The following is a 7,500-nucleotide window of genomic DNA, read 5'->3' as shown; positions in this document are numbered from 1 at the left end:
ACGCATATATATATATATATATATATACATATATACGCATATATATATATATATATATATATACACACATATATATATATACATATATATATATATATATATATATATATATATATATATACATATATACATATATATATATATATATATATATATATATATATATATATATATATATATATATATATATATATATATATATATATATATATATATATATATATATATATATATATATATATATATATATATATATATATATATATATATATATATATATATATATATATATATATATATATATATATATATATATATATATATATATATATATATATATATATATGCATATATATATACAGAGCCGTCGCATGACTTTTAGAGGCCCCCTGCAACTTTTTTGTTTCGAGGCCGCATCTCTTCAATCACAATACATAATCTTCGCACCTTTATTATCTGTAGAAGAACAAACATAGTATCTTACATATCGTTGTATTTGAGAATTATCACAGCAAACTCTGCCCTAATAATTCTAAAATACAACACGTGAAAAAACAAATGGTATATTTTTTCTACCCCTCTCTACATAGATATATACACATACAAACTCCCGTTAGCGTGTGTGCGTACGAATGCGCACACTTTGTTTATGGTACAGAAACAATTTTGTCTGCAGCTTTTATTGCTTTAGGAGGTTGCAGGCCAATGTTCTGGGTACAAAGTAATCATCTTTTGAACGTCAAATGACACCGCCAAATATATATATGTGTCTATATATATATATACACATACATATATATATATATATATGTGTGTGTGTGTGTGCGTGTGTGTGTGTGTGTGTGCGTGTGTGCGTGTGTGTGCGTGTTTCTATATGAGTCAGAGGTTAAGCATCCATCTAAGGGATGATAAATATCCAACATACTACTGGATGTATACACATATTTATATTCAAGTGCTTACTATTGCAAGGCAGTATCGCAATTGAATGACACGTATGACAGAACTTATAAGGCAAATAAGAAAATGGAGAGGATAATCAATCGACAGACATCAGCCCGTAACATTCCTTTGAATCTATTTATTGATTACAATCATATGTATAAGAAATCAAAATAAACAAATAAGATAACAAATAAACAAATAAATAGATAAATAAAAATAAATAAATGAATAAGAATAAATTAGTGAAAATGCTAAACTCCTACAGCTGTATCTACTATGGGGTTGTCCATTTTGGCAAGTTTTCCTCATCATGCCGATAATATAAAGGGATTGTAGAAAGGTTGAACAAACATTGGACAAGTGATGGACAATGATTGAGACCCAAAGATTCTTAATAATAATAATAATAAAAATAATAATAATAATAATAAAAATAATAAAAATAATAATAATAAAAATAAAAATAATAATAATAATAATAATAATAATAATAATAATAATAATAATAATAATAATAATAATAACACATGCCAGCAATGCATAAAAAGCTGGCAGAAGACTTTAAAAACATAATAGCAGATCCAGAGACAATGCCTGAATGGCTCACAAAAGGGAAAACCATCTTAATCCCCAAATCCACGGAAACGGAGAAACCACAAAACTATAGACCTATAACCTGTCTCCCTACGATCTACAAAGCCTTTACTGCAATAATATCGCAGAGTTTGAGTAAACACCTGGAAAATAACAACCTGTTTCCAGAAGAGCAGAAGGGATGCTGCAGGGACTCATACGGCTGTAAAGATCAATTATTGATCAATAAAGCCATAACTGAAGACAGCCGCAGAAAGAAGAAAGGCCTCAGTATGGCCTGGGTGGACTACCAAAAGGCTTTCGACAGTGTTCCCCACACGTGGATTCTGGAAACACTAGCCATAAACAAGGTGGCACCAATTATCATAAAATACATAGAGCACTCAATGGACAAATGGCAGACAGTGCTACAGCTCCAAACAAAAGAGGGACTTGTGAAAACGAAAGCCATCCCCATTAGAAGAGGAATATTCCATGGAGACACGCTCTCTCCACTCCTGTTCTGCCTGGCACTCACACCTTTAACATAATTGCTAAATAGAACTGGATGCGGTTACAAATGCTATGGAAAAACAGTCAGCCACCTTCTATATATGGATGACCTAAAATTATATGCAAAAAACGACAAAGAGCTAGAAACACTACTACAGACAGTACACGGCTTTACCAAGGAAATAGAAATGAAATTCGGATTAGAAAAATGTGCCAAAGCAACCCTGAAAAGAGGAAAATTAGTTAAAAGTAGCAATATAACACTAGATAAAGCCAATGAAATAAGAGAACTAGACGAAAGCCAACCATATAAGTATTTAGGAGTCAATGAACTAGATAGGATACAACATACACAAATGAAAGAAAAAATAAAGAAAGAGTACTATAGACGAGTTAGATCAATACTAAAAACAGAGCTCAATGCTAAAAACAAGATAATGGGTATCAACACTTTAGCTGTCCCAGTTATAAGCTACAGCTACAGCATCCTTAACTGGACACTAAACGAACTATGTAAAATAGACAGGAAAACAAGAAAAATAATGACAGGATATAGGATGCACCACCCAAAATCTGACATAGAAAGGCTATATATACAACGCACAGAAGGTGGCAGGGGTCTTATACAGCTAGAAAACTATTATAAAATAACCACTATAGGACTTCAAATATACCTACTCCAGAAGCAAGGGAAACCAATACAAATAGCCACAAAACACGAGCAAAACAAAAAACTGTTTTCAGTATTTAAGGAAGCTGACAAATACAAACAAGAAATCAATCTAACTAACAAATACGAAGAAGAAGAAGAAGAAACAACAAAAGCTATAAAACAAATGAAATCCAAACTAAAACTAGAACAGCAACGGACCATGATAAAACGATGGCAAGAAAAGCCCCTACATTGTAAATACTGGGCTAAACTAAATGCGAAAGAAATAGACAGAGAAAAATCCCAGCAATGGCTGAGAAGCTCAGGACTCAAAGCAGAGACTGAAGGATTTTTAATTGCTGCACAAGACCAAAGCCTCCCCACCAGAAATTACCAAAAACACTTAATGAAAAGAAATATAACAAGTAACTGTAGAATATGTGGAGATCGACAAGAAACAATAAATCATATTATCTCTGGCTGCCCAGTCCTGGCTAAGAAGGAATATATCCACAGACACGACAGAGCTGGGACCTATATACCCTGGAAGCTATGCCAACATTATGGAATAACAACAGAAAAAAGATGGTATAAACACACGCCAGAAAAGGTCACAGAAAACGAGAAAGCAACCATACTCTGGGATATGCCAATACACACAGATAGAGAAATTAAGGCAAATAGACCAGATATAGTTGTCAAAGATCATGAAGAAAAAAATGCTTTCTAATTGATGTATCAATACCAGCAGATGACAACGTTTCTCTAAAAGAAATGGAAAAACTTTCAAAATACAAAGACCTGGAAATAGAGATAACTCGAATGTGGAATCTAAAAACAGAAACAATTCCTATCATAGTAGGTGCCTTAGGTATAATAAAAAAATATTCAGACAAATACATAACACAAATAGCAGGACTTACAAATATATATAACATACAGAAAATTGCACTACTGGGTACTGCACACATCCTACGCAAAACACTTTCAATACAGTAAACATAAGAGCACCACAGCAAACCACAGCACATACCCAATGCGCACAGTAGTGAAGTGAAAGCACGGTAGTGAAGTGAAAGCACGTTATAAAAATAAAACTACTGAATAATCATAATAATAATAATAATAATAATAATAATAATAATAATAATAATAATAATAATAATAATAATAATTATAATAATAATAATATTATTATTATTATCATTATTATTATCATTATTATTATTAAAATTTCAATACAGTAAACATAAGAGCACCTCAGCAAACCACAGCACAGATCTGCGCTCGGTAGTGAAGTGAAAGCACGTAATAAAAATAAAACTTCTGAACAATAATAATAATAATAATAACAACTACCAGGCCAACATATTAAAGAACGGCAGCTCCCCATTATGTCGTATATGCCAACAATAAAATGAGACCATCGATCATGTTGTCTCCATGTGCAGTCTGGTTGCGCCTACAGAGTATCTCAACAGGCATGATAGAGCTGCACAATATATTCACTGGGTAATATGCAAAAACCTGGACTTGCCCCATGATAAAAACTGGTGCGAACCCAAACCATCCCCAGTACTTGAAAATGATCATATCGCACTCCTCTGGAACTTCACCATTCAAACTGACAGAAAGATAAATGCAAATAGGCTAGACATCATACTGAAAGACTTCAGACAAAAATCATGCCTCCTCATTGATATGACTGTCCCAATCGATATAAAAGTATCTGTCAAGACCTACCAAAAACTGAGCAAATATAAATAATCTTGAAATAGAAATTAGCAAAATGTGGAACCTGAAGACTAAAACAATACCTATTGTCATAGGTGCCCTGGGAATGACAGCGAAACGGGATGATTACTACCTAGCTCATATACCAGGAAAACCCAAAATGGCTGAAGTTCAAAAGATAGTGCTCAAGGGAACTGCCCATATCCTACGTAAAATACTGTCTATGTGATCTCAAATGTTAAAGCAAACACATAATTTTCTTATGGTTTCTTAAACATTCTCTAGAACAACACTATGTACAAATCGAAATATATGGTACCCTAGGCATAACACCTACATGAATTTCTAACTTGTTGTCTCTTGAGGTCTCTGGGTGAGACTTGGATCCAACTTGTACAAATGCAAAGCAAAAGTCAAACATAAAATAATAATAATAATAATAATAATAATAAAAATAATAATAATAATAATAATAATACCGCTCTCAAAATTGCTCAATGATGCACAGTATGGTTATAAAATATCTGATAAAAATATAAATCATCTCATTTACATGGATGATTTTAAGCTCTTTGCAAAAAATGACCAACAACTCAAAGGCCTACTAGCGATTGTTAAACAATTCAGTGATGACATCAGGATGCAATCTGGCCTTGATAAATGTGCAAAAGCTACCTTTATCAAAGGAAAAATGACAAATACATCTAATGTGAACCTTGACCAGCAAAATGTCATAAAAGAGTTAGAACCAGCGGAGAGCTACAAATACCTAGGGGTAATTGAAGGGGTCAACATCAAGCATTCAGTGATGAGGGAAAGGATCATAAGAGAATGTTATCGCAGGGTGAGAGCAATACTGAAGACAGAGCAGAACGCGAGAAACAGGATCGAAGCGATCAATGCTCTAGCCATACCAGTCGTGACTTACAGTTTCAATATCGTTAACTGGTCAATTACTGAAATATGTTATGTTGACAGAAAAATACGAAAACTGTTGACAATGCATAGAATGCACCACCCTAAGGCAGATATAGAACGTCTTTATCTACCAAGAAAAGAGGGAGGCCGAGGACTTCTACAGCTGGCATTATCAATGAAGGTAGCCACAATTGGCCTAGACACCTATCTGAAAAACTCTGAGGACTGGATGCTAAAACTTCTCTTAAAACATGAAAGCAAGAAAGCATCTTACTCAGTAACAAAACAGGCAAAGGACTATCTAAGTGAATTCGAATTGCAACAAACTCAAGAATTAGACGAACTAGAAACACCTGCAGAAAAAGCTAAGCGCTTGAATACCCGTGCCAAAATTGCTGCCTTAGATATTATGACTGAAAAATGGCATGGAAAACCTCTCAATGGCAAATACACAAAGAGAGCGAATAATGCAGATAGACATCATACTGAAAGACTTCAGACAAAAATCATGCCTCCTCATTGATATGACTGTCCCAATCGATATAAACGTATCTGTCAAGACCTACCAAAAACTGAGCAAATATAAATATCTTGAAATAGAAATTAGCAAAATGTGGAATCTGAAGACGAAAACAATACCTATTGTCATAGGTGCCCTGGGAATGACAGCGAAACGGGCTGATTACTACCTAGCTCAGATACCAGGAAACCCCAAAATGGCTGAAGTTCAAAAGATAGTGCTCATGGGAACTGCCCAAATCCTACGTAAAATACTATCTATGTGATCTCAAATTTTAACGCAAACACATAATTTTCTTATGGTTTCTCAAACATTCACTTGAACAAAACTGTACAAATCCAAATATATGGTACCCTAGGTATAACACCTACATGGATTTCTAACTTGTTGTCTCTTGAGGTCTCTGGGTGAGACCTGGATCCAACTTGTACAAATGTAGAAACAAAAGTCAAACATAATATAATAATAATAATAATAATAATAATAATAATAATAATAATAATAATAATAATAATAAGAAGAAGAAGAAGAAGAAGAAGAAGAAGAAGAAGAAGAAGAAGAAGAAGAAGAAGAAGAAGAAGAAGAAGAAGAAGAAGAAGAAGAAGAAGTAGAAGATGAAGAATATCAAACATAACAATAGTAATTATATTCTACCAAATAATACCCCCAATATACACTCTAATAATAGTTATAATTGCAAGAAAATAGAAATAGTAATAATTGCAATAGAAAAGAAATAAGTTACCAATGTGTAGTAAGTAGTCAATCGAGTAATAAGGTATATGTGGGGGCCACCCCAAACCGTATGAAACGTACACTGAATTACCATCTGTATACCTTCAGAAACAAGAATAGGAAGAATTCTAGTGGTTTGAGTAATTATATGTGGAACCTTAAAAATAAGGGTATTAGTTATGACCTCCTTTCGAAAATTTTAGCCTCAGCTCCTGCGTATTATTTAAAGAATAAGTAATGTGACGTTCTATTTATATTAAAGGCCAACCTCCCTCTACTGAACAATGAAAAAGAAAGTAAGAAATTATGCCTTCATAAGACTAAATTCACCTTCTCTAAATATCATTAATATTAACTGTTTTTAATGCTAGTGCCACCTTTGATAATAACATTGTTTTTTCCTAATCTGAGTATTATATATTGAATGCCATCCTTTTCTAATAGATGTGTAAGACACCATTCACTATATATCTTATATGGTATTTTCTTTATAAATAAATATACATCTAACTAGCATATATATAATCATATCAGTTTTTCCTTGGGATATTACTCTATATATTTCTAATCATTTATTTTGAAGTCCTTATTTTTAAGCACTTATTTTAAGAATTTATCCGTGAGTATTGATCCATATACCTATTTGTATTTAGTGTTTGTATATGTAGATGTAGTCAAGTACATCTTATGACAATATACTCTATAATTCTAACCTTTCATCTCTACCTTAGCCAGAATAACTGCCATTGTAATTATAATTAATTCAATAAATTTATAATTCTATGACTTAAAAAATTTATAGAATTGTAATACCACACAGGTTCATTATCTTCTCTGAGATCTACCTCTATCCTAACATGAGTACATTCTGTTTCTCTCTATAATAGAAAATAACCTACACCTTATTTTA

This window comes from Octopus bimaculoides, chromosome 5 (assembly GCF_046866305.1).
Source record: "Octopus bimaculoides isolate indiv1 chromosome 5, ASM4686630v1, whole genome shotgun sequence".
Taxonomy (NCBI): Eukaryota; Metazoa; Mollusca; class Cephalopoda; order Octopoda; family Octopodidae; genus Octopus; species Octopus bimaculoides.
This window is presented reverse-complemented; position numbering follows the sequence as displayed.